General features: G+C 44.9%; 1 protein-coding gene across 5 annotated transcripts in view; it reads right to left on the reverse strand.

Annotated features, from left to right (window-relative positions):
• LOC115147223 (SH3 and PX domain-containing protein 2A-like) overlaps positions 1-14388 on the reverse strand; it is a 130150-nt gene that overhangs the window by 62416 nt on the left and 53346 nt on the right. The window lies entirely within an intron of this gene.

A 14388-nucleotide genomic window follows, 5' to 3' on the forward strand; every position in this document is an offset into this window, starting at 1 on the left:
CATTGTGACCAGACGGACTCTAGCTCCTACCCTGGTGTCATCAGTGGTCAGCCGCTCTGGGCAGATGACCCTCCAGCTAAAGAGAAACAACTGAAGCTATTGTATTCAGCTGACAGTGAGACTATAGTTAGAGCTGGGATTTTAATGGAAATAATTTGGGGAAGGAGAATTCTTGCACCAGCAAGCAGGATATTTGCTTTTTCTGTCCTTGGTCCTGCCTGCTGCAGTGTTGGCAATGCTGCCAATATCCTCTTCTTTTTGGGTGATAGAGATTTCCAGGATTTTCAATGAGCATGTTCACTTTCTTAGGATCCACTGCTATGCTTCTATAGACATCTAGATATATATGTCCATATAGATATACCCACATAGAACAGCAACACAAATTCAATATATTTCTATAATTTTACACTAAATAATTCTATTGATTCTATATTCTGTAATTCTATGATGATTTAGAACATATTTATATAATAATCTCACAATTCAACACATCAATATCTGTTTTGTATTGAATACTACTTAACACTACTCCACACTAGTGTACTGTCAGTGCTGTCTACCTAAAACCCCATAACAAAGGCCCACCTAGCTATGCCAGTCCCCAGTGTTGGAGAGTTAACAGGAGAAGAGGTCTCACTTACAGAGTTTACAACGCAATGTGACCTGAGCTAGGGGTACCAGGGCCTTTAAAACTACACAGACACAGAGGGATGGCTCCCAGGTTGACAGTCAAAACCTAAATAGAGGAGAGGAGAGGAGAGGAGAGGAGGGGAGGGGAGAGGAGAGGAGAGGGGAGGGGAGGGGAGGGGAGGGGAGAGGAGAGGAGAGGAGAGGAGAGGAGAGGAGAGGAGAGGAGAGGAGAGGAGAGGAGAGGAGAGGAGAGGAGAGGAGAGGCAGGGACATATTTTCAAGTTGAATATCTTTTTAAAAACTTAAAATACTAAAATACTAACTCAATCAATACTTAACTTGTACAAATAGTACAAGAAAACTGCCTTCCATGTTTAGTAAGGAAAGCGCTTGTTTGGTCGAACACCGCAGCAGGCTGAAAAGTACTTAATTGTACTCCTCTACCCTGGAGACTGTTAAACAATGCTTGCTGAGCTTCATTTACAAGGTACACCTGTCCTGAACATCTTATAAAGAAGTCAAAATCAAGAAAAGTCAACTGTGTAAGCACTTTTTCGTCCAACTGTAAATGTCCATGTGCATCAACCACAACCAGCAACACCAGCTTTGGAATTTCTGTCTAGTTCTTTCTATTAGCAATATTGTGCATCGTCATCGTGTTGAGTGAGATAGATGGATCCATGGAAATAGAATGACTATTATATGGATGGATCAACAATGACAGACTCACAGTAGCTAACTAATAACCCTTCATACTTGAGAACAAGAACAGTCTCCTGGTTAAATCGATACTGTGTGTGTTTTAATTCAGTTATTAACTACGTCCTGGTAAACAGGGTCGTACAGTATTCATTAGAGTACAACGTGTACAGTTTTGCAATGGGAAACGAACAAGCCTTTGTTATTAGACAAGTTATAATCGCTCCCTCTTTCAGTCTGTTGTCCTCCATTTGGTGCCTAATGAATAGGACCCTGATAAAGATCATACCAGAAACGCTTTAAGGTGTATTATCATCAAGGGCGCAACTTTCACTGGGGACGGGGGTGGACATGTGACATTTATTTGGATACATCCATAACAAGGAGCTAATGAGTCGCGATTTCGCCTGGCATAGAAAATGTGCTCACTCGTCACAACACTGTTGTTTAGAGGAGCTAGCCAACAACACAGCTAGAGTATAACAATCAATTCAAACTGAAGCTGGAAAGACAGCAAATCAGCTGTGTTTCGTTATACCTTTTTTCAATGTATATTTTTTTGTATATATCCATAAAAATGATGCCAGCTGATGATGATGATTTCGACTGGCTGAGAAACGCTGCCTGCCTGTCTGTCTCGTCCCGACTCCCAACACGTTCATTACTATGGGAGAGCAGGAGATCAAATTTGACTATTGAAACAATGTTGCAAATGTTAGAGAGACAGACAGCAAGGTTTATACAAATCTCTGCTGTTGAAAACGAAATGTTAGTCTAAAAGAAATGTGAGATAATGTCTAGATGCTTTTTATAATGGAGATAAAGTTTATAAAGTGCCTGGTTAGGTTGATGAGACGGTGGATTGCGCAGTCAGATGGAACAGAGTAAATAGACATTATAACGTCATAGATTTAGCCAGTGGTAACTTGTGGAATAGACACCGGCTGGAAAGAGCTTTTAACCAATCAGCACTCAGGATTAGACCCACCCGTTGTATATATATATATATACTGCTCAAAAAAATAAAGGGAACACTTAAACAACACAATGTAACTCCAAGTCAATCACACTTCTGTGAAATCAAACTGTCCACTTAGGAAGCAACACTGATTGACAATAAGTTTCACATGCTGTTGTGCAAATGGAATAGACAACAGGTGGAAATTATAGGCAATAAGCAAGACACCCCCAATAAAGGAGTGGTTCATCAGGTGGTGACCACAGACCACTTCTCACTTCCTATGCTTCCTGGCTGATGTTTTGGTCACTTTGAATGCTGGCGGTGCTTTCACTCTAGTGGTAGCATGAGAGTCTACAACCCACACAAGTGGCTCAGGTAGTGCAGCTCATCCAGGATGGCACATCAATGCGAGCTGTGGCAAGAAGGTTTGCAGGACGTTTGGCATTTGCCAGAGAACACCAAGATTGGCAAATTCGCCACTGGCACCCTGTGCTCTTCACAGATGAAAGCAGGTTCACACTGAGCACATGTGACAGAGTGACAGACTCTGGAGACGCCGTGGAGAACGTTCTGCTGCCTGCAACATCCTCCAGCATGACCGGTTTGGCGGTGGGTCAGTCATGGTGTGGGGTGGCATTTCTTTGGGGGGCCGCACAGCCCTCCATGTGCTCGCCAGAGGTAGCCTGACTGCCATTAGGTACCGAGATGACATCCTCAGACCCCTTGTGAGACCATATGCTGGTGTGGTTGGCCCTGGGTTCCTCCTAATGCAAGACAATGCTAGACCTCATGTGGCTGGAGTGTGTCAGCAGTTCCTGCAAGAGGAAGGCATTGATGCTATGGACTGGCCCGCCCGTTCCCCAGACCTGAATCCAATTGAGCACATCTGGGACATCATGTCTCGCTCCATCCACCAACGCCACGTTGCACCACAGACTGTCCAGGAGTTGGCGGATGCTTTAGTCCAGGTCTGGGAGGAGATCCCTCAGGAGACCATCCGCCACCTCATCAGGAGCATGCCCAGGCGTTGTAGGGAGGTCATACAGGCACGTGGAGGCCACACACACTACTGAGCCTCATTTTGACTTGTTTTAAGGACATTACATCAAAGTTGGATCAGCCTGTAGTGTGGTTTTCCACTTTAATTTTGAGTGTGACTCCGAAACCAGACCTCCATGGGTTGATAAATTGGATTTCCATTGATTATTTTTGTGTGATTTTGTTGTCAGCACATTCAACTATGTAAAGAAAAAAGTATTTCATAAGATTATTTCTTTCATTCAGATCTAGGATGTGTTGTTTAAGTGTTCCCTTTATTTTTTTGAGCAGTGTATATATATATATATATATATATATATATATATATATATATATATATATATATATATTATGCCCCCCCACTTCTAAAACCAAAGTTGCACCCCTGATTATCATCATATGATGGTCCTGAGCATAGCTAAGCATTCAGGAATTGCATTAACCCTCAACAACAGAGTGGCCTACATACATCTACTCAACAAACTGTTAAGTATGTGTAAACATTGACATAAATTATCCCATTAACCTAGCATTAGCCTACAGTAGCAGCTAAACACTAGCTAGTGTTAAATAAAGGAAACAGTGACCTAAATTAGCCCATTAGCAGATTTAGCCTAGCCCAGTCGCTAAGCTAATAGCTAGCTCGCATCCAGGTCAGGCTTGTGGTCAATGGGACTAGGGATGGTTATTTTTGGCAGTTTTGAGTCCCGGGTTTTTGGGAGGCAACTGAAAGACATTAGGAGGATGGGGGGGGTCCGGCCCCTCTGGCTAGTGGCCAGTTTACTCGAGGCTGAAATAATACTGTTCCCTCTGGGGCGAGGCGGTGAGTTCTGGCCGATAGCTCCCTTCCTATGTATCGTAATGAGAGAGATATTTTAAGGACAGAGGGTAAGAGGAAGGGGAAAAGGAGGGGGGGAAATATGTAAGTATATTGTAGAATATTTCAAGTGGGTGTGTGTGTGGTTTCTGAGGGCTAGTGTTTCCCCTTTACAGGCAGTGGGAATCAAAATGCTGTCTCCATTTCAAAATAAGCATTTGTTCTTTCTGTACAACCATGCTAAATTTAGAAGACTGATCACACATGGCAGCAGACGTTAAAGGTCAATGACCTTCATATGTCTAGGAAGTCATGTCACTCAAAGATTCAAAGGCGAAAAGTGAAATCCGACTGATTAGAGTAAGAATGTGTGTGTGACAAACTGTCCGTAGGCCTACACACGTACACAAACATGAGTATGTCATGCCTCCACTCAATCACTGAACGCACATTTAGGAAGCCGTGAGGCCAGTTAAACAGATCCACTGACTGATTGATTAGCAGGTCAAACAAATGTGACCTCTGACCCTCTGTGATATAGGTCAGTAGAGAGGACGCTAGGTCAGTCAAGCCATTCCTGAACTGCTGTGAATGGAGACCTTCCATTCCTCTTTTATGTTCTGTACCAGCCGGTCCCAAATGACTCCCTAACCATCCCCTTGGCCCTAACCCTTCAATGTTTTCAGATCTGAAAGGTCTGGGTATAAGGTGTGTAGTGGGGGGGGCTTCCACCATATTGCTTCTACCTTACAGATCTACAAACATTGAAGAGTTAGGGCAAAAAGTAGGGTTAAGGAGTTAATTGAGACTGTCTTTAAATCCTGTGAGCTACTATCCAAACCAGGCAATCTGTTTCTTATTGACAGTGTATGAACTGGAACAGATTGAGAGATAAAGACTGAGGGGGTCTTTAGCTACAGTAATAACATGATGGCTGTGCACTAATTACACCCAATGGCCCCCAGAGTTAGGCGCGGTTGTTTGAAGGTAAATGTGCACTTCTCCAAATGAATCTGTCCCTCCTTCCTCTCTCTCCCCCTCCCTCCCTCTCTCTCTCTTGCCTTCTCAATTCAATTCAAAGGGCTTTATTGGCATGGAAAATATATGTTTACATTGCCAAAGCAAGATAAATAGATAATAAAAAAAAAAAGTGAAATGAACAATCAAAAATGAACAGTAAACATTACACTCACAAAAGTTTCAAAGGAATAGAGACATTTCAAATGTCTATGTACAGTGTTAAAGTCTCTCTCTCTCTCTCCCCCCCAAAAAAGGGTACAGAGAATCAATTACCCCCCCACAAACACACACACATACACACAAAATTACCCCCCCCCCTAACACGCACCCCATCCCTTCTTTCTAATTAGCCAAAAAGGCCCAGTCTGTTAATTGGAGACTTACACCATCACTTGGGACAACACAATGCTACTTAGCTCATAGCCTGTGGAGAGGCCCCAACAGCTGACCAATCACTTGAGTCCATGACTTATCTCAATTCTAATCTGATAAGAAGACTGAAGACTGGGACCACTGTCTCTCAAAGGGAATTGTAGTTGTTATTTACAGGAAGGTGGTGAACAACGTGAGTTCTGAGCAATGATGATGTCAGTTAGTGCCGACATATTTAGCATATTTAGCTCCTAAGCAACTTTGTACAAGAATTTCGCTAGACCCGCAATAGCATCCGCTAAATATGTGTATGTGACCAATCAAATTTGACATTCAACTGAAGTGTATAAAAACGTTCATCCTTCATTCAGTCAGACAGGGACTATAATACAATATTCTAAGTGCATCTATTGATGAATAATACTGTGCTGTCTAGACTAGTTTGAGCACTGATACAGGTGCTGTGGAAATGGCCATTCCATTCAAATTCATCCATCATTTAAATCACAGCTAAAAGAAAGTGTGAAAATTCCTCCCATGTCAGACAGAGGAAAAGAGAGAGAGAATCTTAAAAACGATCAGAAAGACACGGAATCTTGTCTGGAAATCTATCTCTCACAGGAACAGCCCGGGTCCAAAATGTACATCAATAATGACAGTGAGGGGGAAAAACGACAGGGGAAAAAAACAACAGTAAAATACCAGACAGTGGACACATTTATTTTTGACGGAAAGCCCCCTGGGACACTTTTCTTCCTACTGTAGTTTGGAGCCACAGGGTCACTGGCTGCAGCCCTGCAGTCTGCACTGTATCCCAGCTGATCTGGGTCTAGACAGCTGTTTCCAGATAGGGCCATTTACATCGAGGAGAACGCCACCTTGTGGTGAGTTTTTGGAATGAACATGACCATGCTGCTGTACTTGAGGGAAATGCTTAAAAGTGAAGATTTAAGATGTCTTTAATGTGTTGGTTGTTGATTCCAGGTGAAACTCAAGCTCACAAGCATATATTTCAAGTTCATTTGTGCAGAGAAGGATCAACAAATGAATTGCGCATGTTTTGAAGCTTTGACACTGCTGTGTTGGTGTGTAATAGATAAAGACTGAAAGATAGACTGACGCTACACAGAGAAAGACTTGACATACAAAGAATGTACATCTCATTTAAGACATAAAAGATGAAGAACTCTCATTTGAAAACCAAGTTGAGCTATTCTAAGGCACATCAATGAAATCAGCCTTGAATTTGTCTCTCTGCTGCAGTACTCCCATTCACAGGCAGATGTCCCTAATATCAATTTCAATGTCAATTTAAGGGGCTTTATTGGCATAGGAAACATATGTTTACATTGCCAAAGCAAGTGAAATAGATAATAAACAAAAGTGAATTAAACAACAAAAAATGAACAGTAAACATTACACTTACAACAGTTCCAAAATAATCAATACTTTTCAAATGTCATATTATGTCTATATACAGTGTTGTAATGATGTGCAAATAGTTAAAATACAAAAGGGAAAATAAATAAACATAAAAATAGGTTTTACTTACAATGGTGTTATATCCCTGCAACTCACACACAGACTATAACTGATCTGGATCCCTCAAGGTCTGCCCTTTTCAAGATGCGATTGGTGGGATTGATTTTTACTGTACAGAGACACATGGCCCCAGTGGAATCAAATCATGGTCTGAGAATTCAATCTACCTTAGCAGCCGTGCCCTTTGGAAAGGTTTGACTCATTCTCTTGACTCAGTTTGAAACAGCTATAGGAGTAGTCTTGTTCCAGTCCTAACACTACCAGTCTGGTAGGCAAGGTACTACAGGAGTAGCAGAGGGTACAATAGGAGTAACAGAGGGTACTATAGGAGTAACAGAGGGTATTATAGGTGTAACAGAGGGTACTGTACGAGTAGCAGAGGGTATTATAGGAGTAGCATAGGGTACTATAGGGGTAGCAGAGGGTACCATAGGAGCAGCAGAGGATATTATATGAGTAGCAGAGGATACTGTAGGAGTAACAGAGGGTACTGCATGAGTATCAGAGGGTACTATAGGAGTAACATAGGGTACTATAGGGGTAGCAGAGGGTACTATAGGAGTAGCAGAGGATATTATATGAGTAGCAGAGGATACTGTAGGAGTAACAGAGGGTACTGCAGGAGTATCAGAGGGTACTAAAAGAGTAACAGAGGGTATGGCAGGAGAAACAGAGGGTACGGTAGGGATTACAGAGGGTACTGGAGGAGTAACAGAGGGTACTATAGGAGTAGCAGAGGATACTATAGAAGTAGCAGAGGGTACTATAGGAGTAGCAGAGTATATTATTGGAGTAGCAGCGGATACTATAGGAGTAACAGAGGGTACTGTAGGAGTATCAGAAGGTACTATAGGAGTAGCAGAGGGTATTATCGGAGTACATAGGGTACTATAGGAGTAGCAGAGGGTACTATAGGAGTAGCAGAGGATATTATCGGAGTAGCAGAGGGTACTATAGGAGTAACAGAGGGTACTGTAGGAGTAGCAGAGGATATTATAGGAGTATCAGAGGATACTTTAAGAGAAACAGAGGGTACTATAGGAGTAGCAGAGGGTACTATAGGAGTAGCAGAGGATAATGTAGGAGTAGCAGAGGATACTATAGGAGTAGCAGAGGATACTATAGGAGTAACAGACTGTACTGTAGGAGTAGCAGAGGGTATTATATGAGTAACATAGGGTACTATAGGAGTAGCAGAGGGTACTATAGGAGTAGCAGAGTGTACTAAAGGAGTAGAAGAGGGTACTATAGGAGAAGCAGAGGGTACTGTAGGAGTAACAGAGAGTAGTACAGGAGTAGCAGAGGATACTGTAGGAGCAACAGAGGGTACTACAGGAGTATCTATAGGAGGGAAAGTATAGTATAAAAAGTGTGCCATTCAATCTGGTGTTACTAATAACCAACACATGCCTAATCAATGATATTATTAATGGCGTGTTAATGAAAGGTACTATAAAGTGTTACCCTATTGAGCATTAAAAGGATGTATTTGTGTTTTACTGTGCATTCTAACAGCAGTTTGCCTATTTTTGTTAGGCTCTGAATTGGACAATGTGAGACAGTGTTCAGGTGGGCCTCCATGCCTCAGCAAACAAAGGAAAGAGGGTGCTCGACAACAATGTGAGACAGTGTTCTTGTCTAGACTGTCAAGCTCAAGAGCTAACTCTACACCATCAATCCTCCCCCCCTAACGCCCATACCCTCCCTAGGGTCCCTCTTCACCCCCACTCCTCCCCCTCCTCCTCATCCTTTCCTCTCCTCCTCTCCTCCTTTTACAGTAACTGATGAGGTGGACACATTTCACCACACTGACTGCTGCACTGACTGCGACTATTCATCATACTCATGTACACACACACACACACACACACACACACACACACACACACACACACGTCTGTGCTAGCACACACACACACAGTATGTCCTAGTGCTGAACTGTACTGTTGCTGAGCCCAACCCTCATTATTAGGATGGCATGTCAGCAAATAACATACAAAAGACCAACTAATTCCTCCAACTGCCAAACCTAACAACACAGATAACATCAAAACCCCAACACTAGCAATCTGACTTGTTACACTGTTGCAAAACAATTACTCAACTTCTATTATTCCATTGATCCGTTCAGTTTTGAAATGAACACACACAAAGCAGCATTTCAAAATATAATTCTGGGTCCAAATGGAGTGAGCTACCCGTCTTTGTGTGTGTGTGTGTGTGTGTGTGTGTGTGTGTGTGTGTGTGTGTGTGTGTGTGTGTGTGTGTGCTCCGTTTGAAAAACAACACACACAGTAGGAGGGCCCAACGCTCCGACACACACACATATATCAGTTTGTGTACCAGGCTGGGTTCAGAGTGGTTTTGCCAGTGTTTCGAAAGCTGAAACAGAGCACATCACTTTGGATACAATGCTATGGGCCTCCCAATAGTCTGGGTAGACCAGTATTGATTACAGGGGGCAGGGAGTAGTAGCTTATCCATCAGGGTTGAGTGGCTAAAGCTGTTTGCTGGAGCTGTTAGCCTGCTGCTTCAACTGGCATATCTGTTACACAGGCAGCCCTGAGGGAGGCACAGGGGGAGGTGGAGAGAGGTGGAGAGATCACTGACTGAGGTAAGAGAGGGAGTTGGGACAATGGAGCAGGAGGGAGGGAGGATATGTTGTATGGTCTGGTAGTCACAGTCATAGACAGACTGCTACCATACTATACACAGGTACAAAAGTACACATACATACAAGCTCTATCTAGAACAGCGGCCTCTGGTAAGACAAGCGGTGGCGGTCTATGTATATATGTAAACAACAGCTGGTGCACAAAATCTAAGGAAGTCTCAAGGTTTTGCTCGCCTGAGGTAGAGTCTCTCATGATAAGCATCAGACCACACTATTTACCAAGAGAGTTTTCATCTGTATTTTCCGTAGCTGTCTATATACCACCACAACCCGATACTGGCACTAAGACCGCACAACTCAATGAGCTGTATACGGCCATAAGTAAACAGGAAAAAGCTCATCCAGAGGCGGCGCTCCTAGTGGCCGGGGACATTAATGCAGGGAATCTCAAATCCGTTTTACCTCAATTCTACCAGCATGTTAAATGTGCAACCAGAGGGGAAAAAACTCTAGACCACCTTTACTCCAAACACAGAGACGCGTACAAAACTTTCCCTCACCCTCCATTTGGCAAATCTGACCATGATTATATCCTCCTGATTCCTGCTTACAAGCAAAAACTAAAGCAGGAAGCTCCAGTGACTCGATCAATAAGAAAGTAGTCAGACAAAGCAGATGCTAAGCTACAGGACTGTTTTGCTAGCATAGAGTGGAATATTTTCCAGGATTCTTCCGATGGCATTAAGGAGTACACCACATCAGTCACTGGCTTCATCAATAAGTGCATCGATGACGTCATCCCCACAGTTACCGTACGTACATACCTCAACCAGAACCCATGGATTACAGGCAACATCCACATTGAGCTAAAGGGTAGAGCTGCCGCTTTCAAGGAGCAGGACTTTAACTCGGAAGCTTATAAGAAATCCCGCTATGCCCTCCGACGAACCATCAAACAGACAAAGCTTCAATACAGGACTAAGATTGAATAGTACTACACCAGCTCCAACGCTCGTCGGATGTGGCAGGGCTTGCAAACTATTACAGACAACAAAGGGAAGAATATCCACGAGCTGCCCAGTGACACGAGCCTACCAGACGAGCTAAATTACTTCTATGCTCACTTCGAGGCAAGTAACACTGAAGCATGCATGAGAGCATCAGCTGTTCCGGACGACTGTATGATCCCGCTCTCCGTAGCCGATTTGAGTAAGACCTTTGAACAGGTCAACATTCACAAGGTCGCAGGGCCAGACAGATTACCAGGACGTGTACTCCGAGCATGCGCTGACCAACTGGTGTCTTCACTGACATTTTCAACCTGTCCCCGACTGAGTCTGTAATACCAGAATTTTTCAAGCAGACCACCATAGTCCCTGTGCCCAAGAACACCAAGGTAACCTGCCTAAATGACTAACGACCGTAGCACTCACGTCTGTAGCCATGAAATGCTTTGAAAGGCTGGTCATGGCTCACATGGTGTGGCGCACAATTGGTCCAGTGTCGTTAGGGGAGGGTTTGGCCGGCAGGGATGCCCTTGTCCCATCGCGCAGGCGGGCCGGGAACAGTGTGCGCAGACACGGTCGCCAGGTGTACGGCGTTTCCTCCGACACAATGGTGCAGCTGGCTTCCAGGTTAAGTGGGCATTGTGTCAAGAAGCAGTGCGGCCTGGTTGGGTTGTGTTTCGGAGGACGCACGGCTCTCAACCTTCGCTTCTCCCTAGGCCGTACGGGTTTACCGATGACATGGTAGGCCTGATCACCAACAACGATGAGACAGCCTATAGGGAGGAGGTCAGAGACCTGGCCATGTGGTGCCAGGACAACAACCTCTCCCTTAACATGATCAAGACAAAGGAGATGATTGTGGACTACATGAAACGGAGGACTGAGCACAACCCCATTGTCATTGACAGGGCTGCAATGGAGCAGGTTGGCAGCTTCAAGTTCCTTGGTATCCACATCACCAAAAAACGATCATGGTCCAAACACACTAAGACAGTTATGAAGAGGACACGACAAAGCCTGTTCCCCCTTAGGAGGCTGAAAAGATTTGTTGTGGGTCCTTAGATCCTCAAAAGGTTCTAGAGCTGCACCATCGAAAGCATCCTGACTGGTTGCATCACTGCCTGGTATGGCAACTGCTCGTCTTCCGACCGCAGGGCACTACAGAGTGTAGTGCGTATGGCTAAGTACATCACTGGGGCTAAGCTTCCTGCAATCCAGGACCTCTATACCAGGCGGTGACAGAGGAAGGCCCTACAAATTGTCTCCAGCCACCGTAGTCATAGATTGTTCTCTCTGCTACTGCACGGCAAGCGGTACCGGAGAGCCAAGTTTAGGTCCAAAAGGCTTCTTAAAAATTCTACCCCAAGCCATAAGACTCCTGAACAGCTAATCAAAGGGCTACCCAGACCCCTCTTTTACGCTGCTGCTACTACTCTCTGTTTATTATCTATGCATAGTCACTTTAACTCTACCTACATGAACATAAAACCTCAATTACCTTGACTAACCAGTGCCCCCGCAGATTGACTCTGTACCGGTACCCCCTGTATATAGCCTCGCTATTGTTATTTTACTGCTGCTGTTTAATTATTTGTTACTTTATTTTCTATTTTTTCTTAACACTTTTTTGTTCTTAAAACTTCTTAAAGCATTGTTGGTTAAGGGCTTGTAAGTAAGCATTTCACTGTAAGTCTGCACCTGTTGTATTCGGTGCATGTGACAAATAAAATTGTATTTTATTTCAATCTATCTATATCTCCATGGGTCTTTCTCTCTCTCCATGGGTCTTCCCCCCCCCCCTTTCTTTCCCACCATAGGTTTATGGCGGTCGTAAATACCGAAACTCCTTTCCCCACTCTGCCAAAATGAAAGTTTTGCAGTACGGTAATCTCAAAAGATTGAATAATGTAACAATATTTCTGTATTCCAACAAGTTGAAATTGTCCGTGGGTACTTAAAGAACAATCATGTAGAATTCCTTGCTAATTTGTAATGTAACTACCAGAGCAGAACAACATAACTGTTTCTCTGAATGTGTATATTTCCAAGTTACCAGATTTACATCTAAATATTGTAGAAACTATTTTGTGAGAAGATTAAATGTGATATTAGCCTTCTAAATGAGAGAATGTGTCAAGGGTGTGTACGGAGGCGAAGTCAGGTGCAGGAGATCAGAATGTAGTAAATAGGCACACTTTAATTCCGGTCAAAAAATGACAGCACATAACAACATAAGCGTGCCAAAAACACAGAACTTAACAAAAGTATAGCGCCTGACAATACCCACATAACAAGAAACAATTACACACAAAGACATGGAGGGGAACAGAGGACTAAATACATGCAGTGTGATTATGGAATGAAAACCAGGTGTGTATGGAACAAGACAAAACAAATGGACATCTGAGAAATGGAGCGGCGATGGCTAGAAAGCCGGTGAAGTCGATCACCGAACGCCGCCCGAACAAGGAGAGGAGCCGACTTCGGTGGAAGTCGTGACAGTGCCCCCCCCCCCCTTGACGCGCGGCTCCAGCGACGCGCCGACACCGGCCTTGGGGACGACCCGGAGGGCGAGGCGCAGGGTGATCCGGCCGGTGACGGTGAAACTCCCGCAGCAGTTCGGGGTCCAAAACATCCGCAACCGGAACCCAGCACCTCTCCTCCGGACCGTACCCCTCCCACTCCATGAGGTACTGAAGGCCCCCTGCCCGACACCTCGAATCCAGGATGGAATGAACGGAGTACGCTGGGGCCCCCTCGCCGCCCACTCCCCGGGCCGATCCTGGCAATAGGACCGCAGAAACCTGCCCACATCCTGGTTGACTCTCTCTACCTGCCGTTACTCTCGGGGTGAAAACCCGAGGTAAGACTGATCGAGACCCCCAGACATTCCATGAACGCCTTCCAGACTCTCGACTTGAACTGGGGACCCCGATCAGACACTATATCCTCAGGCACCCCGTAGTGCCGGAAGACGTGAGTAAACAGGGCTTCCGCAGTCTGTAGGGCCGTAGGAAGACCAGGCAGAGGGAGGAGACGACAGGACTTAGAGAAACGATCCACAATGACCAGGATCGTAGTATTTCCCTGTGAAAGAGGTAGATTGGTTAAAAAATCCACAGAGAGGTGTGACCAAGGTTGTTGTGGAATGGGTAAGGGGTGTAGCTTACCTCTGGGCAGGTGTCTCGGAGCCTTACACTGGGCACACACCGAGCAGGAGGAAACATAAACCCTCACATCCTTAGCCAAGGTGGGCCACCAGTACTTCCCAGTCAGACAGCGCACCGTCCGACCGATCCCTGGATGACCAGAGGAGGGTGACGTATGGGCCCAATAGATCAACTGGTCACAGACAGCAGACAGAACGTACATACGCCCGACAGGATACTGGAGGGGAGCAGGCTCTGTACGCAACGCCTGCTCAATGTCCACGTCCAGCTTCCACACGACCGCCACTACCAGGCAAGAGGCTGGGAGTATGGGAGTCTGATCCATGGGCCGCTCCTCTGTGTCATACAGCCGGGACAGTGCGTCTGCCTTCGTATTCTGGGAACCTGGTCTGTAGAACAGGGTAAACACAAAACGGGTGAAGAACATGGTCCACCTTGCCTGATGAGGATTCAGTCTCCTCGCTGCCCGGATGTACTCCAGGTTGCGGTGGTCAGTCCAAATGAGAAAAGGGTGT

The sequence above is a fragment of the Salmo trutta genome, chromosome 14 (assembly GCF_901001165.1).
Source record: "Salmo trutta chromosome 14, fSalTru1.1, whole genome shotgun sequence".
Classification (NCBI taxonomy): Eukaryota; Metazoa; Chordata; class Actinopteri; order Salmoniformes; family Salmonidae; genus Salmo; species Salmo trutta.